At 37.7% G+C, this 27,763-nt stretch overlaps 3 protein-coding genes across 9 annotated transcripts in view; all 3 read right to left on the bottom strand.

Annotated features, from left to right (window-relative positions):
• Window positions 1-27,763, bottom strand: part of LOC134284947 (melanoma-associated antigen E1-like) — a 169,491-nt gene that overhangs the window by 23,172 nt on the left and 118,556 nt on the right. The window lies entirely within an intron of this gene.
• Window positions 1-27,763, bottom strand: part of LOC109398858 (ankyrin-1) — a 193,405-nt gene that overhangs the window by 49,627 nt on the left and 116,015 nt on the right. For 6 of the 7 annotated variants that reach the window (XR_009996024.1, XM_062844568.1, XM_062844566.1 and 3 more), the window contains exon 2: window positions 525-2,421. The gene's annotated coding sequence lies outside the window, so the exon portion shown is untranslated. Of the gene's footprint in view, window positions 1-524; window positions 2,422-19,739; window positions 19,813-20,341; window positions 21,693-27,763 lie in introns of those variants that run through there. The other variant, XM_029854995.2, reaches the window with a different exon arrangement.
• The window catches only part of LOC115256758 (uncharacterized), a 398,127-nt gene that overhangs the window by 279,565 nt on the left and 90,799 nt on the right, over window positions 1-27,763 (bottom strand). The gene's annotated exons all lie outside the window — the stretch shown is intronic.

The raw sequence follows: 27,763 nt of genomic DNA, 5'->3' as shown, positions 1-27,763 counted from the left end.
AATAAAAAGCATAAGGTGAATCGATGTATTTCGTCTTATTCCTAATACTATATGTTTCAATACAATCATTGAACAAATGCGAAAAAGAATATGAGCGAATGCTAACTGGCTGCGTTTAAGTTGACTAATAATAAATGTGAACAATAATGGCCTACATGATGCCTACCAAATATTGTTCCGGTAATAAAATTCCATTTCTAGACAGTTGAGTAAAGATGCGATTCGCCATACGAAATCATTCCTGCCATAATTGATCGTGGCCACGCGCTAACACGGTAGTCACGGTAGCCTTTACACGAAAATGATGTTGATTTCCCTCGCGAACGGATAAACCGATCAGCATAACTTTTGCACTGCTCAGTTCGTCTTCAGAGTAGCAGTCTTTGTACGAAGGAAAAGTTACGAAAATCAACTAAATATGTAGAAACATTGAGAATTATCATTTCATTAATATGACGTTTGCCAGGACAGCTAGGACCTAAATATTGTTTTCGCTTACATTATGTAATATTATATTATCTTACCGCTATAAGTCCAGTTTCCTGGAAGCGAATCCTCTCAAGAAGTTTCTGGTCCGATTGCTGTCCGTAACTTTTCACAGTCAGTGTCGTTTAAACTGTCATTTATGCGAGGGATTCCCCACGCATCGAGATGGGCTGATAAATTACTCACGAACTGCAAACCGCCCGAATGGTCAATCTAACCTGTTTTGCCCCTACTATGCCACAAACGACTGTTTTTCGCAACAATCTCCACAAAACTGATTCAATCACGCGCCAAACCGAAATTCATATTCGAGCAATCCAGGAGCGATTCACAGAGAAGTAAAACTCAAAAATCGCTGCACACAGCAGCTCCGATGAGACACAACGAGAGAGAGAGAGAGAGAGAGAGAGAGAGTTTAACCCGCACCGAACTGGGGGCTCGACCAACATTGATAATCGCAATTTTGGATCCTCTCCTCGTACACTCACAGTCTAAAGCAGTCGGGAATTCCCCGAAATGACCAAATTGTTCTGATATTTATACCACCAAATACCATATATGGTAGAAAAATATCTTGCCTTGTTCGAATAGTGGCTACGTTCAGATCAATCTTTATCATCAAAAAACATCAACAATCAATCTTTACGACTTGCACAGGGGCTATTCTCACCAACAACGCCGGGGCCCGATCGGGTTATGCATTCTCGCATAGATGAGTCATACGAGCCAATTCGGATCAGGAGATCGCTCATACCATGAATGAAAATTCGACAAGTGTCCGGGCTCTAACAAGTGGTTGTAAATGATTATCAACATCAACACTGTTTTCGTTTCGTCATGGACTAATAATGTATGGCAACATTCACACTAATGCCATCGGACCATGTCCGGAGTGAAACCGTGGTGCGACCGGGCAGACAAAGACAAAGATAAATGTCGTTGCCATCGATATCTGGAACGCCTGGTAGCAGCATATTTTTTGTCGAATGTTGATAGTTGTGAGCTCAGTCGAGATTGGTACAACTGTTTAATTAATTCAAGATCAATTCAATATCATTTGGAAAAGAACATCCAATGCCTCTTCAATATTAATAGAGCTTCACTACAATGAATTAAGGCTTTACGGGGCGTCATCAGAATCATCAATCATTGCTCTCAAACTCTGAAGATGTAAATCTCGAGCTCTACTACATGGAATGGGCTGTAAATTCGATCGTTAGTATGCTTACATGTGTAAGTTTTCAGTAAGATCGGCCCACTGCAACTTGAGATTTGCATCGTCAAAGTTTCGAGGATAACAATGATGAAAGAGATGGAAGATAGTAAAGTTAACACGGTGTCCCGTATCACCTTAACTGCATCGGCTGTTTTCCTCGTTTTCCTACTCTCCCCATCGTCCAATGTGGCGCTAGCTTCTATGCGCGAAAAATCGAAAATCGCAAAAATATTGTATGGCGAATAGCACCTAGAGGCAAATTTCTCGAAGTGGAACACATTATTCGAAAAAATATTTGGTAGCGGTTGTACACAATGGTGACCACTATAAAGCCTACCAAATATTTTTTCGGGAAAAGCTTTCTATTTCAAGTAATTCAAGTTTAGATGCTTTTCGCCATACAAAATTAAATTGATTTACTTCAGCCACAGAGAACAGACATCCAGGCTAGAACAAATTTCATTCGGAAAGTTGTGTAAGGATTTGAATCTTTACTTGAGTAAGGTTGCAAACCAATACACGATGACAACACTAACGCCACCAAACACCATATTGCCACAGTCAGTGGTGAATTGAAACATTTCAAGTGGTGAATTCAATTAGTATGGGAAATTAACCGATTGCAGCGCCACGCTATTGCCACTTGTGTTGCCGATTTCAAATGTCCGTTAAATTCCTTACACAGTTTCAGAACTGGACTTGGATGTCTGTTCTCTGTGCTTCAGCTGATCAACTATGGGCACAGAGAACAGACGTCCAAGCTCATGTAGTGCTATTGTGTAAAGCAATGCAACGGTTATTTTGAAATAACTGGGAATGTGGCCGTTACGCGGCGCTGTCAAATTTCGAATCGGGGTACAAATTTGCCGTTGTTTTACTTTTTGGCACTAGTGTCACCAAGTGTGCACCCTAGTATAGTTCCACCAAGAGAATGTGTTGATTTTACTTGGAAAACAATAATTGAATTCTTGTTCAACTTGTTTCTTATTGAAAATAATGAAACTAATTTTCAATGGGTTGCTCAAATTTTGTTGCTGGATTAGTGAAATAATCATAAACATCTTGTTATTTAAGCAAATATAGCTCAGAATCTGAGTAGGAAAATTTAAAGGTGCGCTAGTGAAATATTTCTTCAGAAAGCGCCATCATGGTGTCGAAACAAGTTTTTGAGTGGGAAAGTCACCGTCGATGTCGCTACTGAGCTTGTTTTTTCTTTACACAAGATTTTCAAGCAATTTTGTTCGAGCATGTTCGTCTGTTCTCTGTGCTATGGGTGCGCGCAAAGCTGTTATTCCATTCATTGTTGATAATGTTTTGATTTCAAAACCAAAAAATAAAAAAGTGCGTCCTAGATCCAGATTTGATACCAGGGCCTTTGGAGACACGTCCTTCTATCTTACCACTACACCACTTCACATGAATCAATGTGAAAAAAAATCTGCCACCTGTCAAACATATTTACTTTTATGCCACTCTCAAATCAATAGCTTTTCACTTCGGATCGTACTGCTTTCACAGAGAACAGACGTCTATCTTTGCTTTCTGCCTTGTGGAAAACTTTGTGACGGTCATATCAGAGTATGTGGTTATGCTCCCGTTGCGTGGCGCTAGCGTCCCATCACTTACATTGTCGTGTTGTCATTTTTGTTTCCTGTGTTCGCCGTTTTTGGCCGTTTGGCGCTCGTGTCGTTCTGTGGGCTAGTGTATTTTAACGATGAACACTGCCATCGTGGGGTCAAATCGACTTTATATGTGGGGCAGTCCAAGGGCGTAGCCAGCTTTTCGGCCAGGGAGGGGCGAGCACCCTTACACTGAAAACCACTTTGCAGTAACAAGGAGTTCAAATATTTCATTATTAAAAAAAAAATAAAATAAAAGTGAAGTATGAAATAAGGGTGATTATCAAGAATGGTTCAATGGAAGAATCATATATGATTATAATCCTGAGGAATTCCTCAAGATATTGCTTCAGGAATTTCTTAACAAATGCCATCATAAATTTGAATTTATCAAGCAGTTTCTCTAGAAATTTCTTTAATATTTTTCCAGGTTATTTTAACGTAGATATTCCAGCAGAAATTACCTTCGGAAAACTTGCAGTAATTCCGTTGGGAATACCTTCAGAAATTTCTTCAATAATTTCTCCAGAAGTTTTATTATGAATTTCACCATGCATTCTTTTGAGAATTTCCATAGTAATTCTTTACAAATATCATTCTTAATTCCACCAGAAATCCGTTTGAGAAGCTCCAGAAAATACTTTAAGAATCTCCGGAAATTCTTTCAAAAATTCCAATCAAACTAAGATTCCTTTCCTTGAGGAATACCCTAAGAAATTTTTGGAGAAATTTCTTCGAAAAATACTTTAATGAATTCCTTCGGAATTTCCGGAAAAAAATCTTTGAAAATTTCTAAAGGAATTCCTTCGGAAATTCCTGGAGGAATATCTTTGGAAGTTGCTAGAGGAATGCATTCGGAAATTTTCAAAGGAATCAATTAAAAAATAATTTCAGGAATTTATTTCGAAAATCCTTGAGGAATTCCACCGGAAATTCCTTGACAAGTTCTTCAGAAATTTCTTGAGGAATTCCTTCATTTCTAAAGCTCCTTGAGATATTCCATAAGACATTCCTTCGAGAGTTCTTCTACGATTTCCTTAAGAAGATTCTTCGGGAATTCCTTGAGGAATTTCTTTGAAATAGATTTAGAATATTCCTTGAGGAACTCCTTCGGAGTTTTCGTGAGGAATTCTTCCGAAAATTCCTTGAGGAATACCTTCAAAAATTCTTGGAGGAATTCATCCGGAAATTTCTGTGAGAATTCCTTCCCAAATTCCTGAAGCAATTCTTTCGAAAATATTGAAAAAAATCCACTAAAAGTCTCATGAGATATCCCTTCTGAAATTCCATAAGGAATTTCTTAAAAAAAATTTAAAACTTCCTTGAAAATATATTTCGGAAATTCCTGAAAAAATGCTTTTTGTGATTTTTTTATTTCCTAGAGGAACTGATTCGGAAATTCTTTGAAGAATTCCTTTAAAAATGCCTTGATAAGAAAAATTCGGAAATTGTTAAAGGAGTTCGTTTGGAATTTTTTTTTGACATATGTCTTAAATGTTTTATGGAATACCTTCGGAAATTTCGTGAGAAATTATTTGATAAGTTCGTTGAGGATTTTTTCGTTTTTTTTATAAATCTTTACGAAATTCCTCAAGGAATTCCAGCGATCCTTGAGAAGTTTCATCGGAAATTCCTCAAGAAATTCCTTCAAAAATGTATTGTGTCTTACGAAAACTTGAGAAACTTCTTCAAACATTCCTTCAGAAACACGTTTGGGGATTATGTGAGAAAATCCTAAGGACATTTTTTGAGGACAACCGTCAAACGTCAACATTTTTTTAAGGAATTCATTCGGAAATTTTTGGAGGTATTTCAAGGCAAATCCATAAGAAATTTCTTTGGAAATTCCGGAAGGGATTTCTTTGGAAATTCGTAGAGGAATTCCTTCGGAAATTCAGGAGAAAATCATTTGAAAATTCCAGGAGAAATTCCTTTGAAAATTCCTGGAGGAATTCCTACGGAAATTCCTGGACAAACTCCTCCGGAAACTCATGGAGGAATTCCTTCGAGAATTCGTGGAGGATTTCATTCGGAAATTCCTGGAGTAATTCCTTCGGAAATACCTGGAGAAATTCCTTCCTGAAATTTCTGGAGGAATTCCTTCGGAAATTCATGGAAGAATTCCTTCAGAAAATCCTTGAGCGATTCCTTCGCAAAAGTCCTGGAGGAATTCCTTCTGAAATTTATGGAGGAACTCCTTCGGAAATTCGTGAAGGAATTCCTGGAGAAATTCTTTCGAAAATTCCTGGTGGAATTCCTTCGGACATTCTTGAAAGAATTCCTTCGGAAGTTCCGGTAGGAAATCCGTTGAAAATTCCAGGTGAAATTCCTTTGAAAATCCCTGGAGGAATTCCACCGGAAATTACTGCAGGAATTCCCTCGGAAATTCCAGGAGGAATTCCTTCGGAAATTGCTGGAAGATTTCCTTCGAAAATTCCTGTAGGAATTCCTTCGGAAATTTATGAAGGAATTCCTTCGGAAATTCCAGGAGGAATTCCTTCGGAAATTGCAGAAGCAATTTCTTTGAAAATTCCTCGAGGATCTGCTTCGGAAATTCCTGGAGGATTTCCTCCGGAAATTACTGAAGAAATTCATCCGGAAATTCATGGGGGAATTTCTCAGGAAATTCATGGAGGAATTTCTCAGGAAATTCCTGGAGGAATTCCTTCGAAAATTCGTGGAGGAATTTCTTCAGAAATTCGTGAATGAATTCTTTCGGAAAATTTCTGGAACAATTCCTTTGGAAATTCATGAAGGAACTGCTTCGGAAAATGCTTTAGGATTTCCTTCGCGAAATTCCTGGAGGAATTCCTTCGGTATTTCCTGGAGGAATTCCTCCGGAAATTCCTCGAGGAATGGACTACCCGCTTTGCGCGCAGCCACAGTTGATCAGCAGGAGTAAATCAATTTAATTTTGTATGGCGAAATGCATCTAAACTTAAATTACTTGAAATACAAAGCTTTTCCCGAAAAAAAAATTTGGTAGGCTTAATAGTGGTCACCATTATGCACAACAACTACCAAATATTTTTTCGAATAATGTGTTCCACTTTGAAGAATTTGCCTTTAGATGGTATTCGCCATACAATATTTTTGCGATTTACTTTTAGCGATTTTTCGCGCATAGAAGCTAGCGCCACATTGGTCGATGCGGAGAGTAGTAAAACAGCCGATGTAGTTAATTCATTTCTTCGAAAACTCGTGGAGGGATTCCGTCGGAAAATTTCTGGAGGAATTCCTTTGGAAATTCATGTAGGAATTCCTTCGGAAAATTCTTTAGAAATTCCTTCGCAAAATTCCTGGAGGAATTCATTCGGAAATTCATGGAGGAATTCCTTCGGAAATTCCAAGAGGACATCTTTCAAAAATTCCAAGAGGAATTCCTTTGAAAATTCCTAGAAGAATTTATTCGGAAATTCTTGGAGGAATTCCTCCGGAAATTCCTCGAGGAATTTCTTCGGAAATTCGTAGAGGAGTTCTGTCGGAAAATTTCTGGAGGAATTCCTTCGGAAATTCATGCAGGCATTCCTTCGGAAAATCCTTTAGAAATTCCTTGGCAAAATTCCTGGAGGAATTTGTTCGGCAATTCATGGAGGAATTCCTTCGAAAATTCATGGAGGGATTTCTTCGGACATTCATGAAGGAATTCCTTCGGAAATTCCAGGAGGAAATCCTTAGAAAATTCCAAGAGGAATTCCCTTGAAAATTCCTGGAAGAGTTCCTTCGGAAATTCCTGGAGTAATGGATAATGGAGGAATTTTTCCGAAATTTCCTGGAGGATTTTTTCCGGAAGTTCCTGGAGGATTTCCCTCGGAAATTCCTGAAGGAATTGCCACGCAAATTTCTGGAGGAATTCTCTCGGAAATCTATGAAGGAATTCATTCGGAAAATCCTGAAGGAATTCCTTCGCAAAATTCCTGGCGGAATTGCACCGGAATTTCATGGAAAAATTCCTTTCGAATTTCCGAAAGAATTTCTCTTAGAATTTCTGAAGGAATTCTTCCTGGAATTTCCAAAAAAAAATCCTTCAGGAATTTCCAAAAGAGTTTCTCCAGGAATTTCCGAAGGAATTCCTCCAGGAATTTCCGATATAATTGCTCCACGAATTTCAGAAGGAATGCATCCAAGAGATTCCGGAGGGATTTCTCCAGGAATTTCCGAAGAAATTTTCCTAAGAATTTCCGAAGAATTTCCAAAGGAATTCCTCCATGAATCTTCAAACAAATTCGTACAGCAATTTCCGAAGAAATTCCTCCCGGAATTTCCGAAAGAAATCCTCCAGGAGTTTTTGAAGGAATTCCTAACGGAATTTGTAAAGGAATTCCTCTTGGAATTTTCAAGGGAATTCCTCTTGGAATTTCCAAAAAATAAAATCCAAAAAGACTTTCCGAAAAAATTTCTCCAGGAATTTCCGAAAGAATACCTCCAGGAATTTCCGAAGGAATTCGTCCAGTAATTTCCGAAGAAATTCCTCCTAGAATTTCCAAAGGAATTCGTCCAGTAATTTCCTAAGGAATTCCTCCAGGAATCATAAAAAGCATTCCTCTAAGAAGTTTAGAATGTTTTTTTTCCAGCAATGTCCTAAGGAATTCATCCAAGGAATTTCTCTATAGATTTCTGAAAGAATTCCTCCAGAAATTTCCGGAGGTATTCATCCAAGATTTTTCGAGGGAACTCCCCAAGGAATTTCCGAAGGAATTCCTCCAGAAATTTCCGAAGGAATTCCTTCAGGAATTTCCGAAAGAATTCTTCTAGGAATTTGCGAAGGGATTCCTCCAAGAATTTTGGAAGGAATTCCTTCTGGATTTTTTTTAAGGAAGCAAGAATTTCCGAAGCAATTCGTCCCGGAATTTCCGAAAGAATTCCTCAAGGAATTCCTAAAGAAATTCCTTCTGGAATTTCCGAATGAATTCCTCCAGGAATCTCCAAAGGAATTCGTCCAGCAATTTCCGAAGGAAAGCCTCCCGGAATTTCCGAAAGAATTCCTCCAGAAATTTCCGAAAGTATTCATCCAAGATTTTTCGAAGGACCTCGCCAAGCAATTTTCGATGGAATTCCTCCAGTAATTTCCGAACGAAGTCCTTCAGGAATTTCCGATGGAATTTCTCCAGAAATTTCCGAAGGAATTCTTCCAGGATTTTGCGAAGGGATTCCTCCAAGAATTTTGGAAGGAATTCCTCCAGGAATTTCCAATGGAATTCGTCCAGCAATTTCCGATGGAATTCCTTCAGGATTTTCCGAGGGAATTCTGCTAGGAATTTCCGACGGTATTCCTCCAGGAATTTCCAAAAAAAAATCTAAAAAGATTCTTAAAAGATTTTTAAAAGAATTTCCGAAAAAAAATCTCCAGGAATTTCTGAAGGAATTCCTCCAAAAATTTCCGAAGAAATTTCTCCAGGAATTTCCAAAAGAATTCGTCCAGCAATTTCCGAAGAAATTTCTCCAGTAATTGCCGAAGAAATTATTGCAGGAATTTCCGAAAGAATTGCTCCTGGAATTTCCAATGAAATTCGTCCAGCAATTTCCGAAGGAATTCCTCCCGGAATTTCCGAAAGAATTCCTCCAGGAATTCCTAAAGGAATTCCTCCTCGAATTCCAAAGGAATTCGTCCAGCAATTTCCGAAGGAATTCCTCCCGAAATTTCTGAAAGAATTCCTCCAGGAATTTCCGAAGGAATTCCTCCTGGAATTTCCGAAGGAATTCCGTTAGGAATTTCCGAAGGAATTCCTCCAGGAATTCCCGAAAAAATCTAAAAAGTATTTCCGAAAAAAATCCTCCACGACTTTCCGAAGGAATTCCTCCAGGAATTTCCCAAAGCATTCCTCCAATAAGTTTGGAATTTTTTTGACCTGGAATTTCGTAAGGAATTCACCTAAGGATTTCCTCACGAATTTCTCTATGGATTTCTGAAAGATTTCCTCCAGGAATCTCTGAAGGTATTCATCCAAGATTTTCCTAAGGAACTGCTCAAGGAATTTCCGAAGGAATTCCTCCAGGTATTTTCGAAGGAATTCCTCCAGGTATTTCCGAAGGAATTGCTGAGGATGCAGGAGAATTTTGTCAAAAACAGCTCTGATCATCTAAGTTTTTCGGTTAAGTTAGAATATAGTTGCTCGGTCAGGGGGGGGCCACGGCCCCCCCCTGCCCCCCTCTGGCTACGCCCTTGGGGCAGTCTCCGTTGGTGGCGTTGAGGTTCACTTAAATCCTTTACACACGATTTCGACGTATTTTTGTTCGAGCTTAAATGTCTGTTCTCTGTGCTGCTTTGTACATTAGTGCCAATCCAAGTGATTTTCAGTTGATTTCTCTGGTTTGTTTGTTTTGGTCCCCAAGTCAACATTGGCAGCATTGAGAATTCAAAGTAAAAACATTTCAGATCGGGTTGAATGGGATGTTGAAAAGTTAAGAGATTTTTTCCCTTCAATCGAGCGTGCAGAATTTTCACCGTGTATCTAAATATCTATACACTGAAATAAATTTTGTTTTAGTTACGACCGAATCCATGGAAAAAGTAAGAACTGCACCAACGATTTTCAACCGAATGCAAAATTCTGTTAATTGTAGTGGAACATTGTCAATATTACCATGCGTGCTGTACCGTAGACTGAATTAATCCGGGACTCTCTTGCAGAGCTGGTCTAGCAGCACAATTTTTTATTTGGATATCGTTCATCAAGGCAATACGACAACATCGTCGTAGCCACTTTGATGGACTACCGCCGCTGCTCCCACTAGCTGCTAACCAAAGGCTGAGAAGACAGCAGTCAGGAGGCTCGGTCAACACGGGCTCAAGCATGGTTTATTTAATGACATATATGCTTGACTTGAGCATTTGATGATTAGTGTACAATGATATTGATTCAAACGAAATTTATGCTTAGTGTGCGCATCAAATCATTGTCAATCAACCATTTGAAGCACTTATACCAAGAATATCTTCGAAGCTTGAGAGAACTATAGAAAAAGTTATATTGAACAGACAACATTTCTGTCCGTGAAGGTGGCTCCCATACAAAATTTAATAAAACGAAAAATACTGCACAACGTGAGAACTAATCGAGTAAATCAGTGTTTCCCAAACTGTGCTCCGTGAACATTTCTGCGCCGCAGGCTTTTGAGCCAAAACAAAAAAAAACTTTTTCTATTCAAAACACGAAACATCATTTACCCTGTTTTTGTTTCGTAACACTAGTACCGCTTTACAGCCTTTTCTATTTTCTTTCAAAGTCTTGCCTTTTTTATGAAGACTTCTAAATAAAAGTCACTCAAAGTGGCTTTTCCTCTGTCAAAATTTGTTATTAAAAATATTCCAAAATCTTCGGATGTTCCACGATTGTAATTTTTGGTATCCTCATAAAACTTCGAGATTTTTTTCATTTTTTTATATTTCCAAGGTTCTGCATATTTTCGTTTTGGATTCAGCTTAGTTTTCGATTCTATCAATAGCTTGCAATACAAAGTATGTGAATATTTCAAGGACCTTTCACCTTTTTTTACTTCATAAAAATATTTTAAGCTCCTCATTTTCGGTTATTTTAGGAACCGAAACAAGTTGGAATGACAGCGTTAAAAGTGAAGAAATTTTTGGTAGTAACTATAATGTTTTCCGTAGTGATCGTGATTTAAACTTGACACAGAAAAAATCGGGTGGAGGAGTACTCGTTGCTATCTCCTCCCATTTTAATTCCGAAATCATTATCTCACCCAAATTCAGAGAATTCGAACATGTGTGGGTTAAAGCGAATTTTAATGGTGATATTCATATTTTTGCAACAGTTTACTTTCCCCCAGATCAAGCTTGTAAATCTACATACGAAGTCTTCTTCCATGCAGCGGAAGAAATCCTATCTAAACTACCTCCCGAATATAAAGTACACCTTTACGGTGATTTTAATCAGAACAGTGTCGATTTCATTCCAGATTTCGAAAATGAGAGTATCCTTTTACCAGTCATAGGGGAGAATGAAACATTACAATTCATTTTTGAGAAGTTTGCATGCCTAGGTCTTAATCAAATCAATCATGTTAAAAACAGGCGAAATTGTTATCTAGATTTTTTATTGACAAACATTCATGAAGACTTTTGCGTTAATGAGTCGTTAGTGCCTTTGTGGAAAAACGAGGCTTTTCATACAGCAATCGAGTTTTCTGTGTTTCTGCATAAAAATCACTTTCCCGATGAAAGTGTTTACGAAAATGTTTTCGATTACAGCAGAGCAAATTATTCTAATATCAGACAAAAACTAAATAGGGCAAATTGGCAATCTGTCTTGAAAAATCAACAGAATATTGAAACTGCTGTTGAAGTTTTTTATAAGCTGTTACGGGAAATTATTCAGGAAGAAATCCCGGTTATTAGGAAGCGTAGAAGTTTCGATTCGAAGAATCCCATTTGGTTTAATAGGCAAATCATTAATCTTAAAAATCGTAAGCAAAAAGCACATAAAGCTTACAGAATTAATGAAAATCATGCCAATTTGGTGAAATATTTGGATATATGTGATCAACTTAATGTTGCTATTTCGACAGCCTTTACTGAGTACAATCTAAAAACAGAAAATGAAATCAAATCATGTCCTAAGAACTTCTTCAATTACGTCAAGACTAAACTAAAATCATGCAGCTTTCCATCAAAAATGACATTAGATGAAAAAGAAGGAAATAATTCTGAAGAAATTTGCAATCTTTTTGCAATTTTTTTCCAAGAAACGTATTCGATTTTCTCAGACAATGATCGTGATTTCGCGTATTTTTCACATTTTCCTAAATTTTCGAGAGATGTTGGTGTTAGCCATATTAATGTTCAAGACATTTTGCTAGGTCTTAAGAATTTAGACGGCAATAAAGGGCCAGGACCAGATGGAATTCCACCAGTATTTATGAAAAATTTAGCAATCGAGCTCACAACTCCCTTGTTTTGGTTATTTAATATGTCACTCGATTCTGGTGTTTTTCCTAGGGAATGGAAAAAATCCTTCTTAATACCAATTTATAAGTCAGGCAAAAAAGCTGATGTCCGCAACTATCGTGGCATTGCAATTATTTCATGTATTCCAAAACTTTTCGAATCAATCATTAATAAAACTATGTTTGCCCAAATAAAAAATCGGAAAACAAACTCTCAACACGGCTTTTTTAAAGGTCGTTCAACTACTACCAACCTTTTGGAATTTGTAAATTACTCATTGAATGTAATGGATAACGGTAATCATGTTGAGGCACTCTACACTGACTTTAGTAAAGCCTTCGATAAACTTGACATTCCTATGTTGATTCACAAGCTTGAAAAAATGGGGATTGAGATAAGTCTCCTTACCTGGATTAAGTCATATTTCACTGATCGTCAGCAAATAGTAAAATTCAAAGAGCAAAAATCTAATCCAATTCAGGTTACTTCGGGAGTACCCCAAGGCTCACATTTAGGTCCTCTTCTTTTTATTTTATATGTTAATGACATTTCTTTTGTTTTAAATAAATTGAGGATTCTTATATACGCTGATGATATGAAGCTATTCTTGGAGATCAATAATGACGATGACTACATAGTTTTTCAGAATGAAATAAAAGTTTTTCATACGTGGTGCTGCAAAAGTTTATTGGAGCTTAATGTAAAAAAATGTAATATTATAGTTACAGTAGGAAACAAAACACACCAAGTTTTCCAGTAGTATTAGGAAGCGAATATGTTACACGTTGTGAGAAAATAAAAGATCTAGGGATTGTTTTAGACTCCAAACTAACATTTGTGGATCATTATAATGCAATTACTCATAGAGCAGGCAACATGCTTAATTTTATAAAACGTTTTAGCTATCATTTTCAAGATCCTTATACACTCAAAACACTTTATGTTTCTTATGTACGTTCAATTTTAGAATACTGTTGTGTTGTTTGGTCGCCTTATACTAAAAAAATATGAAGAACGTATAGAGTCAATTCAACGTCAGTTTTTACTATATGCATAACGTAACTTAGGTTGGTCTGTAATGCTTCTGCCATCGTATGAATCACGTTGCTTGTTAATTAATCTCCAAACATTGAAAAGGCGCCGAGAGTGTGCGATGGTGTCGTTTATCAATGATGTTGCCATTCAACGCATTGATTCGTCTAGTATATTGTCAAAATTAAATTTATATGCTCCAACTCGCCAACTGCGTAGTAGAAATTTGCTGTAGATTTTCACCGTAGTAATTACGCTAAATTCGGTCCAGTAAATCAGATGATGTCCACTTATAATCAACATTGTGAAAGGATTGATCTTACCATGACGCGGACAAAATTGAAAAAAATACTTTTATGATACTCAAAACCAAGGAACTTAATAAATATTGTTAAGTGGAATAGTGCAATATAAAATGTACAACTAAGCTTACTTATGTAACTAACGGTCTACGAATGATTGACGTCAAATAAATAAATAAACTTCAATCTCCCCGTCTTCATGCTGTCACAAACGCTTCGTGACGACTTTATTTACTAATATCACTATCGTAAAACAATTCTGCGTCAAATTGTATGTCAACTTCGTGCTTGATTCTGAAAACCTCTATTTTGAGTTTCACTCTTCTTGCACGAAAACGGGAAAAATACCTATGACCAGTGACAGTGACCACATGTTAGAAACAATAAATATTTATACTTCTCATGGTTCATAGAAATATTTTCCCTGAAGACACCAAGTGTGGATCTCGACATCTCAACGAGCTAGAGGTTTTTTTCCGTGTATTTTCAATCCTGCCCCAGTGTGCGGCATTTCATGCTCCGCGTGTCTGTTGAATAGTGGTTTCGTTCAACGTTTAAATTTCTGAGCTTGTGACTCAACTCAGTACTATCATACACTAACTCCTATCGTATTGCGCATTTCCCACCCCACTAGACCCTTTTCGCAGTTAATATAAGTGCGGAACTGCGATTTTGCATCGAATTACCGACTTCTGCGCGCAAGGTGCTGAATAAATAAGTGCGCAGAAGATACCGAACCGATTCGATGCAATATCGCAATTTTATTCTCAATAGTCTATTTTACGAAACGACAACAGTGTTGATATTGATATTAACACTCACGGGCTTGGGCGCAACCTCCTGTCAAATTTTCATTCATGAAATGAGCGATCAGCTGATCCGAAACGTCTCGTAAAATGGCTCATTCCGCACTTATACTAACTGCGAAAGGGGTCCAGTGGGGTGGAAAATGCGCAATACTTTCGTCATTGTTTTAACGCATCAGAAACGATTAGCAAAAACTGACAGGAAAGTCCTAGATTATGATCTAAATATCATTTTTCGTTAAGGTGAAACGGGACGCCGTGTTATTTTTCCTATCTTGCCTCTCTTTCTAACAATTTGCCTCGCGATTTTGAAGATGGTAATCTCGAGTTCTATTGCACTGAAGATGATGAAAAACAATCAGCATGTGCAGTGCAAGTGAGCATACACAATGATAGGTTTTTGTTGCAAAATATGAAGTAGAATTTGAGATTACCATCTTAGTAGCAACAGAGCAATGGCGGATATTTACCCGACCGTCCCGTCCGCCCTTAAGAGTAGAATTAGCTGAATACACTAATACACTTTAGGCTGTTACAAATTTAATTTAGACTTTTTGTCTCCACCCCTTCCCCCCCCCCACAACATTTTTTGGCTGGATTTTGCATTTTGAGGGGGCAGATTAAAAAATATTTATCAAAATATCGGGTCTTGCCAAAAATTCTTTAACAAAACCGATGAGTTTTAAATATTTTTCTGATTAAATGTTTTATTATTTTTATCCCCTCCTTTGACCTACCAAAAAGTGGTGGGACTAAAAGTGAAATAAATATTTGTAACGGCCTTAATCACGGTGTGTCAGAAACCGTTATTAATAAAAAAAAATGTCCAACAAAATGGCAATTTTGAACATGAAATTTTGAACATGTTTCATCGAGGGAAACTGAAGTTTTTGGGTTATTTCTATGGGATTTTCTTATATAAGTAAATAAGTGCATACCGTGGTTCAATGGCCATTTATGATTCTTAAACCCTCAAACCAGTTTGATAATCAAAACCATCAATATAATGGTTTCAAATTTATCGCAAATAGGCTGAACAATCACGTACACTCATTGCACAATTATGGGTCACACACAATTATTAGTCACTTTCCACTTTAATAGATAAATACTAATTAATTGCAAGCTTTTGTTAGCTATTATTATTTTTCGCACATAAGTTGATTTGTTTTGTGTCACTATACGTATCGCACACGGGCTTATACATCAAAACATACATATTTTCAATATTTTTTTGGTCGGCGCAAAACTAGATGTCAAAGAAACGCTTCGATTGTGAATATCGGACAGTGCGTGCGCTGCTTTCGTAAGCTCTGTAAAAGCGAGCTTCAGTGATTTTCATGTGCGAAATGGTATCGTCACCAGAACAAAGGTATAATTAACGTTCTAAATGTAGAAATTCATGTGACTGCAGCCAATTAAAGCTTATTTCTGGCAAAATTTAAGTGACTCATTGTTGTACCAAGGAACACCGAAAATCACACAATTATGGGTAATTTTTTTGTGCAGCATTATATTGACAGTTCTGCGTACATGGGCATTGCATACTTTTAGGCGTTTATCGGTGGTTGTGTTGGAGATTTTGACCCAATTTTGAAAAATTGATTCCAAATCGTGAAAACACGCTTCGTTAAGAGGTTTGAGACCAGTTTTAGATTCTGCGATAGTTGATCTATCGAGAATAAGTGATCATTCATTGAAAAAATAGACAAAACATTATTTTTGAGCCGATTTCTCTTAAGTGACCCATAATAGGCAACAAATTGACCCATAATTGTTACACAGCCAATTTTGACCCATTATTGTGGTTTTCATTATTCACCAACATTTTAGTAATTTTCACCGCCTAAAGTGAATTTTACAAGCAGATTTTTATTTAAAACAATAAAGAGGGGTTTCAATGATGAGAATATAAAATAAAAATTATGAAAGTGTTATTTTTGTATGAAAAACGATTCATATTAAGAAATGGTTGTTCCTTGAGTGACCCATAATTGTGCAATGAGTGTACGTTCAATGTCAACTGCTAAAATGGTTAATATTTTTGTTCTGATGACGGGCTTGGCTCTCGCTTGTTAGAAATTGGATTAAAGGTAAAATATTAGGTAAATGTAGTAAAATATTCAAATAACTGTAACTTGTGAATACCTAAACGAAATGCCGTCAAACTTGTAGAAAGTATGCTTGAATATCATACATTTTGATTACTATTTGAAAAACTAATCTATATTTATTGAAATCATAAATGGCCATAGAATCACGGTATGCACATATTTACTCATGTAAGAAAATCTCATAGAAATAACCCAATATGTTCAAATGACAAAAACTTCAGTTTCCCTCGATGAAACATTTTCAAAATTTCAGAGAAGATGCTACAATAGTATATCTTTCGAATGACGGGTGCCATTTTGTTGGACTTTTTTTTTGTTAATAACGGTTTCTGGCACACCGTGTAATATAAACAAAAAAAAAATTTTTCATCATCTAAAAGCAATTTAAGCATGTTTTGGAAGGTGATTCTTTTAAATCTGCGATTTTGTGAATTTTGGTTTTGATTTTCGAAATTTTTATTTTTGAACATCCCTACATTTTTATATTTGTCACCGGCTCCCAACCGGTGGTCGGCGGGCCCTGGGGAGCCGTGAAGCTAGTCCAAGGAAACAGCGATGTTACCAAAAAAATTGTTAATTTTTTTTTATTTTGTGCAAATTATACCAATATATTTTCCACAATTTAAGGAACAAATTTTCAGTATAAAACGCTTTTTAAAGGAAAAAATTCTCGGCTGCGCCGCTATTTTTGAGCTGCGACTCAAATTGAATGTACATAACATTGTTGTTTACATCAGTGTCAAGTAAAAAAAGAGTATCATTATTTGTCAAAAATCCCTCCCACAGTAAATTTCTGGCTACGCAACTGTACCCAAATAACTCGGTTTCGTTTATTTGAATCATTTTTTTTTCTGAAAAATTTTATTGGGCCGCAGATGTTTTGGCAATGAATTAACTACATCGGCTGTTTTCCTACTCTCCGTATCGACCAATGTGGCGCTAGCTTCTATGCGCGAAAAATCGCTAAAAGTAAATCGCAAAAATATTGTATGGCGAATACCATCTAATGGCAAATTTCTCGAAGTGGAACACATTATTCGAAAAAAATATTTGGTAGTGGTTATGCACAATGGTACCCCCAAAGAGCCTACCAAATATTTTTTCGGGAAAAGCTTTCTATTTCAAGTAATTCAAGTTTAGATGCTTTTCGCCATACAAAATTAAATTGATTTACTCCTGCTGATCAACTGTGGCTGCGCGCAAAGCAGGTAGTCCATTCTTAGAGGGGGTCACCACCTCAAAAAGGTTGGGTCCCCCTGGTGTAGGGTGACCAGTTTATTGAATTAAAAGTTTACCCCGGTTATTCGAAAACAGTCGGTATTTTAAGGACAAACGTCTTGAAATCCCGCTTCAACAGTGCATCAGAACTTCAGACGCACAAATCTCAAGAAGCAAGCTTCAATATAATAGGTAGAATGATTGAGGAAAAAATTAAAATATGGTAACTGTTGCGATTCAATATAAAAGAAACAATGACACCTGAAAGGTGACCAGAACATTAATTTTTCAATAGTTTTAGAAAATGTAAATACGTTTCAAAAGACTGTTACATTGAGCATGAACCATGTTATAAAATGAAATATTTATTAAAGGAGTTACTTTTTCTTTAAAAATCTTGCCCTCGACGTGCCGTCGGAAAAACGCTTTGAGATGGTCTCCCTCGTCATTAAAAAAAGCCCAGCGAAAAGGAAAAAAAAGAGCGAATAATAAATCGGGCGAGAAGGGTTTCCGTCTACGACTGGGGAACGGAGAGCTCTCTTGGTTTTGGAGTCTCAAGGAAGACAGACGTGTTTCGCGGAAAGTGATATCCCTAAGTACCCTGACAAAATTAGCGAGCGTTGTACTGATCCGCCATCAGAGGCATAACGATTGGTGATCGTGGCTGATTCCGATAACCTCGGACAGAAGATACCCGTAGTGAAATTGGTTGACCGTTATCGAAGAGTGATAGTGACACTAAATTTACCGAAGTTCTAAGAACCACGTGAATATTCCTCGGAAGTGTGAACGCGCTATCGGGAGGGCGACGAAATTGGCCAAAGTTGCTAAAGTGCATCAAAAGCGAACTTTACGAAATATTTCCGAAATACCGTAATTCCCGCGTGTGCAGTGTGACGAAGCGACCTAGAGGCCCGTCGAAGAACCATCACACCATTATGGTAAACCGTTGTGAACCAGGCGTCCAGCATCCGACGGCAATGAATGGACTACCCGCTTTGCGCGCAGCCACAGTTGATCAGCAGGAGTAAATCAATTTAATTTTGTATGGCGAAATGCATCTAAACTTGAATTACTTGAAATACAAAGCTTTTTCCGAAAAAATATTTGGTAGGCTTAATAGTGGTCACCATTGTGCACAACCACTACCAAATATTTTTTCGAATAATGTGTTCCACTTTGAAGAATTTGCCTTTAGATGGTATTCGCTATGCAATATTTTTGCGATTTACTTTTAGCGATTTTTCGCGCATAGAAGCTAGCGCCACATTGGTCGATGCGGAGAGTAGGAAAACAGCCGATGTAGTTAATCCATTAACAACATCGGCTGTTTTCCTACTCTCCGCATCGACCAATGTGGCGCTAGCTTCTATGCGCGAAAAATCGCTAAAAGTAAATCGCAAAAATATTGTATGGCGAATAGCATCTAAAGGCAAATTTCTCGAAGTGGAATACATTATTCGAAAAAATATTTGGTAGTGGTTGCGCACACTGGTGACCACTATTAAGCCTACCAAATATTTTTTCGGAAAAAGCTTTCTATTTAAAGTAATTCAAGTTTAGATGCTTTTCGCCATACACAATTAAATTGTTTTACTCCTGCTGATCAACTGTGGATGCGCGCAAAGCGGGTAGTCCATTGGGCCGTCATACAGATAGGAACTGCATGTTAGGCAGCCCCTGGGATGAGACGAAGGTAAGTGGGCATGCTTTCTACTAGCCTTGGCAAACCTCTTATTGTAATAAGTCACTAACAACTATTTTGAAATATACAGAAAAGTCCTAAATATCAGCCAAATATATTAAAGTTTTGATTGCCCAGGAAAGAAAACATAGAAAATGCACAAACTATACCCCGTCTATAGCCGGGGTTGGGCATTAGAGAGTTAAAGTAATAATGGGTTTCAATATTGCCAGAAAAGAAAGAGCAAAGCTCCAACCCTATTTGAATTACCGGAAGACCACGAAAGGCTAACACAGAATGGGTTTCAAACTGCTTAATTTAAATATATCTATGACATCATTGAGCAATACTCACGTTCAGTGTGCTATTCCTACTTGATAGTGGTGGTGAACTCACTGCTCCAGGCTGTTTCAACTCCACAAAGAATCTAAGAATAAAAAGCATAAGGTGAATCGATGTATTTCGTCTTATTCCTAATACTATATGTTTCAATACAATCATTGAACAAATGCGAAAAAGAATATGAGCGAATGCTAACTGGCTGCGTTTAAGTTGACTAATAATAAATGTGAACAATAATGGCCTACATGATGCCTACCAAATATTGTTCCGGTAATAAAATTCCATTTCTAGACAGTTGAGTAATGATGCGATTCGCCATACGAAATCATTCCTGCCATAATTGATCGTGGCCACGCGCTAACACGGTAGTCACGGTAGCCTTTACACGAAAATGATGTTGATTTCCCTCGCGAACGGATAAACCGATCAGCATAACTTTTGCACTGTTCAGTTCGTCTTCAGAGTAGCAGTCTTTGTACGAAGGAAAAGTTACGAAAATCAACTAAATATGTAGAAACATTGAGAATTATCATTTCATTAATATGACGTTTGCCAAGATAGCTAGGACCTAAACATTTTTTTCGCTTACATTATGTAATAATAAATTATCTTACCGCTATAAGTCCAGTTTCCTGGAAGCGAATCCTCTCAAGAAGTTTCTGGTCCGATTACTGTCCGTAACTTTTCACAGTCAGTGTCGTTTAAACTGTCATTTATGCGAGGGATTCCCCACGCATCGAGATGGGCTGATAAATTACTCACGAACTGCAAACCGCCCGAATGGTCAATCTAACCTGTTTTGCCCCTACTATGCCACAAACGACTGTTTTTCGCAACTATCTCCACAAAACTGATTCAATCACGCGCCAAACCGAAATTCATATTCGAGCAATCCAGGAGCGATTCACAGAGAAGTAAAACTCAAAAATCGCTGCACACAGCAGCTCCGATGAGACACAACGAGAGAAAGAGAGAGAAAGAGAGAGAGAGAGAGAGAGATTTTAACCCGCACCGAACTGGGGGCTCGACCAACATTGATAATCGCAATTTTGGATCCTGTCCTCGTACACTCACAGTCTAAAGCAGTCGGGAATTCCCCGAAATGACCAAATTGTTCTGATATTTATACCACCAAATACCAAAGGGTAAATGTACCAATAGTGGTGTTATTAGTAGCTCCTTGTAGTAAAATAATTGAATAAAATTGATAATACCCCAAAATAAAAATTCTGTAAACGTTAATCGGTAGTTTTTCACTTGAATTTGCTAGGAAATATGTAAAAACCATTGTTTATTTAAGTTTTTGCTAATAAATCACTTGCACCAACTATAGGTACACGGTTCCTATTATGGAGGTAAAATTTAACATTGGTTCCTATAGTGGCGCATCCCATTGAATTCTTATGGGACCCACCGCTATAGGTGCAAAGAAGCAAAAAAATTAAGGAAAATAATTGTTTAAAATAGGTTTTTCGGCAAATCCTGAACACAAAACTGAATTAATGTTAATAATTAGTTATGATGCATCTATTAAAAACGTCATTTGCAAGCTTTTTGTTCGAAATAGTGCTAAATTGGCACTACCACCACTATTGGTACTACCTCCACTAAGGGAGCTTTTACCCTATATGGTAGAAAAATATCTTGCCTTGTTCGAGTAGTGGCTACGTTTAGAACAACTCAGATCAATCTTTATCATCAAAGAACATCAACAATCAATCGTTACGGACTTGCACAGGGGCTATTCTCACCAACAACGAGGGGGCCCGATCGGGTTATGCATAAAGTTTCTCGCCAAGATGAGTCATTTTACGAGCCAATTCGGTTCTGCTGATCGCTCATACCATGAATGAAAATTTGACAACAGCCCGGGCTCTAACAAGTGGTTGTAAATGATTATCAACATCAACACTGTTTTCGTTTCGTCATGGACTAATAATGTATGGCAACATTCACACTAATGCCATCGGACCATGTCCGGTCCGGAGTGAAACCGTGGTGCGACCGGGCAGACAAAGACAAAGACAAATGTCGTTGCCATCGATATCTGGAACGCCTGGTAGCAGCATATTTTTTGTCGAATGTTGATAGTTGTGAGCTCAGTCGAGATTGGTACAACTGCTTTATTAATTCAAGATCAATTCAATATCATTTGGAAAAGAACATCCAATGCCTCTTCAATATTAATAGAGCTTCACTACAATGAATTAAGGCTTTACGGGGCGTCATCAGAATCATCAATCATTGCTCTCAAACTTTGAAGATGTAAATGTCGAGCTCTACTACATGGAATGGGCTGGAAATTCGATCGTTAGTATGCTTACATGTGATGAACAATCGACTAAGTTTTCAGTAAGATCGGCCCACTGCAACTTGAGATTTGCATCGTCAAAGTTTCGAGGATAATAATGATGAAAGAGATGGAAGATAGTAAAGTTAACACGGTGTCCCGTATCACCTTAAGGCGAAACTGGAAGCATTTCCTCACTTTTTGGTTTTTGATTTTTTATTAAATAACGAAGCAATAATTTCAAAATCAGTTTTCGTGCACATGTAGAGTATAGATCAAGGTATCTTCTGATTTTTTTTGTAGTGGAAAATGTTTTTCGTTTTTGCAGAAACCATTTTTGAACAAAATTTCACAAAAAAATGGTTCTGCAAAAATGGAAAACATTTTCCAACTCAAAAATATACAGAAGATGCCTTGATCCATACTCTACATGTGCACGAAATCCGATTTCGAAAATATTGCTTCGTTATTTAATAAAAAATCAAAAACCGAAAAAATGAGAAAATGCTTCCAGTTTCGCCTTAACTGCATCGGCTGTTTTCCTACTCTCCCCATCGTCCAATGTGGCGCTAGCTTCTATGCGCGAAAAATCGCTAAAAGTAAATCGCAAAAATATTGTATGGCGAATAGCAACTTAAGGCAAATTTCTCGAAGTGGAATACATTATTCGAAAAAATATTTGGTAGCGGTTGTACACAATGGTGACCACTATAAAGCCTACCAAATATTTTTTCGGGAAAAGCTTTCTATTTCAAGTAATTCAAGTTTAGATGCTTTTCGCCATACAAAATTAAATTGATTTACTTCAGCTGATCAACTATGGGTGCGCGCAAAGCTGTTAGTCCATTCATTGTTGATAATGTTTTGATTTCAAAACCAAAAAATTGAAAAAGTGCGTCCTAGATCCAGATTTGATACCAGGACCTTTGGAGACACGTCCTTCTATCTTACCACTACACCACTTCACATGAATCAATGTGAAAAATATTCTATCACCTGTCAAACATATTTACTTTTATGCCACTCTCAAATCAATAGCTTTTCACTTCGGATCGTTCTGCTTTGTACATTAGTGCCAATCCAAGTGATTTTCAGTTGATTTCTCTGGTTTGTTTGTTTTGGTCCCCAAGTCAACATTTATTTTATTTATTTATTTATATCATTTATTAATAAGTAACTTAAGGCAGATTGTCTTTTTAAATGTTACAATGAATTCATCGATAGAAGAAGTGTCGCCTATTATTGTCTTATTTTAAACAGTGAACTTAATTTGAAATTACTATTTTAACCCAAGTGCTCTATACATTTCTTTCTAAAAACTGCCCCCGTATTAATTAGCGTCAAATCATTAGGCAAAGAATTCCAAGTTGAAACACCCCTTACGAAAAAGCTATTGCCGAATTTAGTGGTATGATGTCTTGGTATCGCGAATTTTTTCGACCATGCGCTACGTAAACAATTTAATTTTGTATATAAATATTCAGGCTTCTTTATGCTAGCACGTATAAAAACTAGTTGACAGCAACGCAGTTTACAAAAGTTCTCGAATGAACAACCTAACAGTCGTGGTTGAAGATGTGAAACATGACTAAAACGTGAAAGTTTAAAAACATATCTAGCACAAGCGTTTAAAGCAACTCTCACGCGATTTAAAGTATCTGCTGAGACCTGCATTAACAAAAAATCACACGCGATAAAATACGGTAAAACAAGAGTTTTGAACAACTTAATCGTAGTGTTCGTAGGCAACAGAGAAGCAGTAAGCTGTAACGAACGAAGTTTTCCATAAATTTTCCCACATTGTTGCAACACAAATTTGTTCCATTCTAAGTTTGATTGGATAATATAGCCCAAGCTAGTGGCAGAATTATCATAAGTTATTCGATTGCCATCGATCATAATCGTAGGTCTGAGGGTATCATTTCTATTGGATATGAATATAGCATGAGTTTTGTTGACATTTAGGGCTAGGTTATTTTCCACTGCCCAGCTAAACACCCTTTTCAAATCTGCGTTGATTTTCGTAGAAACATTATCAGCGTCTCCGAGAATACATTCTATATACAGCTGTACATCATCCGCAAATATTTGAATTTTACAGTATTTAAGGACATTAGGAAGATCATTAACGTACAAAGAAAAAAGGATGGGTCCTAAAATTGATCCTTGCGGAACACCAGATATTATAGGTAAAAAGTTTGAATATTCTCCGTTGTTGTACACAGTTTGAACACGCCCTTGGAGATATGATTTAATCAATGACACAGAGTCACTCGAGAAGCCAAAATTGTTCAGCAACTTTCTACATAACACACTGTGCGATATTCTATCAAACGCCTTCGAAAAATCAAGAAGCAAAAGGACAGCTGAATTACCTTGATCAAGAATAAATCCAATATCATCTAAAATTTTTAGCATAACTGTTTTTGTACTATGGTTGGGTCTATATCCAGATTGAAACGGAGTTAAAAGATTGTTGTCGGTAATGTAATTGCAAATTTGCTTTTTCAAAATTTTCTCAAATACTTTGGATAAACTAGGTAAAATACTTATAGGCCGTAAGTTTTCGAGTGAATCGTTTCTAGGTTTTTTCTGCACCGGAATAATTTTTGCCATTTTCCATGCTCTTGGAAACTTACCGGACTGATGATAAGTGGCAAAATAATCTTTAGAAATTTATGAGGTATTTCATCAAGCCCAACAGCGTTAGATTTTACTTCAAACAAAACATTTATGACTTCAGCTTCATCTACAATTCGAAAATTGAAAGAATTCCATTGAAAATTCGTTTGTGAACCACAACTAGTCGTATTATCCTTATAATTTCTTAAGAAAGATTCATTAATTTCATTTGGTGTTGCCGTGATGGTTTGACGTTCTGATGATGCATTAACACCTGAAGATTTGAGTCGTTTCCATAAGTCTTTTTGTGGTAATTGTGGGCTGAAGTATTCAGAATAGTAATTTTCTTTTTTTGTTCGGATGAGTAGATTAACTCTATTCCTCAATCTTTTGTAAAGGTTAAAATGTTCAGTATTTTTAGTCGCTTTCCATTGTTTAAAAGCTATTTATGTCTCGATCCACCATAGCTTTGGCAATTGTACTGTTAAACCAAGGATTACCCGTTCGTCTAGATCGAGCTGTCTTCAAGGGAACAAAAGAATCATGTAAACCAACTATTGCTGTATTAAAAAAATCAGTTAATATATCTGGATCATCAATCTGATAGAAGTTTAACCAATCAATCCTGTGAAACGCTTCATTTAAAAGATTAGCATTTATTTGATTATAGTTCCGATATTGACAGGTACCACTAGCCGGAGTTTTTGTAAAATTTAACGATGCGAATATAACATCATGATTGGAAAACACAGGTGCTTCCACTTGGCTGAAACGAAGCACGTTAGATTGGGTCATTAGTAATCATCAAATCCAGCTGTGATTGACCATTTTCGTAGAAAAAAGTTGGCTCAGTACCAATACTAACTAAGCCGGCTTTAGGACATTTGGTCGAATGACATTTGGTCGAATGACGTTTGGTCGAATGACATTTGGTCGAAAGTACGTTTGGTCGAAAGGACATTTGGTCGAAACCCATTTTGTGGAAGAAGAAGCATATGCCATTTAGTCGAATGGACAATTCGTCGAATGGACATCTGGTCGAAAGGCACTAACCGATGAAAAGAGATTTAAGTGGAAAAAAAATATTATAGATTTCGGTATCTAAATTTATATTACAAGCAAATTTGTTCAAAAAATTCAAGAATTTATACTTGGTGCACAGGTAAAAAGTGAAGTTACGCGACGCCACTGCTGAACTTATTTGATTGAAAGTATGTTTTGTCGAATGGACGTTAAGTTGTATAACAATTTAATCATGTTAAGTGGACATTATGGTTGTGATTTTTTTATCGAAGATTTTTCCTTCTTTTGAACATAGGCTATTCTTTCAAGTTTCGTATTTGTACTATGTTTGAATGTTATAGCTGCTGTCTTTTTCTCATGTATTTTTCCTTCTTTGAAACATAGGCTATTCTTTCACGTTTATTAACCCTCCTAGGATGTTAGGTTTTTCGCACCACGATGGCGTAATGCACGTTCAGCGTGCCTGTTTGGGTCATATTGACCGTTTTTCTGTACGCTATACCAACTGCTGAATGTTTCAGAAAAATATTCCTTTTGAACACAAGCTGTTCTTCAGTAGCTGATGCCTTTTTTAGATATTTTTCCTTATTTCAAACATAGGCTGGTCTTTCAAGTTTATTAATTTCATTGCGTTCATTGTACCAACTGCTGATTTTTCTCATCAGTGGTTTGTTCTGGGGTTTTGTTCAAGTTTCCTGATTTTACTATGTTCATATGTTGAAGCTGCAGATTTTTCATCTGATATGTTTCCTTCTTTTAAACATAGGCTGTTCTTTCATGTAGTGTTGCACTTGAACTGATGATTTATGATCTTTGATGGTTAATGTAGCTGATATGCCGAACATGTTCCTGAAAATCCGGATTTTCCGAAAGCCACGGTAATCAAACCGATTCACACGGATATGCTGCTTTGAGGGTCTCTGTCAGAGTGCCAATACGAACCCGTGGGGTGACGCCTACAGGATCGTTATGGCCAAGACGAGAGGTGTGATGGCTCCTACAGAGCAATCTCCAGAGATGTTGGAGGGGATCATTGGAGGACTTTTTCCGCGTCATGATCCTAGTCCTTGGCCTCCTTTCGTAGGACAGCCGGGGGCTGGGGCTGGCGATGAGGAGAGGGTCACCGATGTGGAACTTGCGGGGATAGCTAAGTCCCTTAGCGTAGGTAAGGCCCCAGGTCCGGACGGAGTTCCGAACCTAGCCTTAAAAGTAGCTATTGCAGAGGCTCCCGAGATGTTCAGGTCTGCTATGCAGAAATGCCTGGACGAGGGAGTTTTCCCAGAAGCTTGGAAGAGGCAGAGCCTGGTACTATTGCCAAAGGCGGGGAAACCACCCGGAGACCCGTCGGCATATAGACCAATATGCTTGATTGACACGGCGGGGAAGGTGCTCGAAAAGATCATCCTCAATAGAATGTTGCGGTTCACCGAGGGCGAAAATGGTCTTTCGAGTAACCAGTACGGCTTCCGGAAGGGGAGGTCTACCGTAGACGCTATCTTGTCGGTTACAAAAACCGCCGAGAAAGCACTCGAGCCTAAGAGGAGGGGAATTCGCTTTTGCGCGGTAGTGACTCTGGATGTAAGGAATGCGTTTAATAGCGCCAGCTGGTCTGCTATTGCCGATGCGCTCTTGCGTCTGGGGATACCGGAGTACCTGTACAAGATTCTCGGAAGTTACTTTCAGAATCGTGTACTAGTCTACGACACGGAGGTGGGTCGGAAGTGCTTTCACATAACCTCAGGAGTCCCGCAAGGTTCCATCCTGGGTCCGGTGTTATGGAATGTCATGTACGACGAGGTGTTGAGGTTAGAGTATCCAGTGGGAGTGGTGATTGTCGGATTTGCCGACGACATTACGCTCGAAGTCTACGGTGAAACGATCGAGGAGGTAAAGTTGACTACCAACCACTCGATCAAGGTTGTGGAGGCGTGGATGCGGTCCAGGAAACTGGAGCTGGCTCACCACAAGACAGAGGTGACGGTTGTTAACAACCTGAAGTCGGAGCAGCAGACGGAGATCAGTGTAGGAGACTGTACTATCCTGTCAAAGCGCTCCGTCAAACACTTGGGCGTGATGATCGACGATAAGCTTACCTTCGGTA

Source organism: Aedes albopictus, chromosome 1 (assembly GCF_035046485.1).
Source record: "Aedes albopictus strain Foshan chromosome 1, AalbF5, whole genome shotgun sequence".
Classification (NCBI taxonomy): Eukaryota; Metazoa; Arthropoda; class Insecta; order Diptera; family Culicidae; genus Aedes; species Aedes albopictus.
Note: the sequence above shows the minus strand (reverse complement) of the source record. Positions and strands in the feature narration are given on the sequence as shown.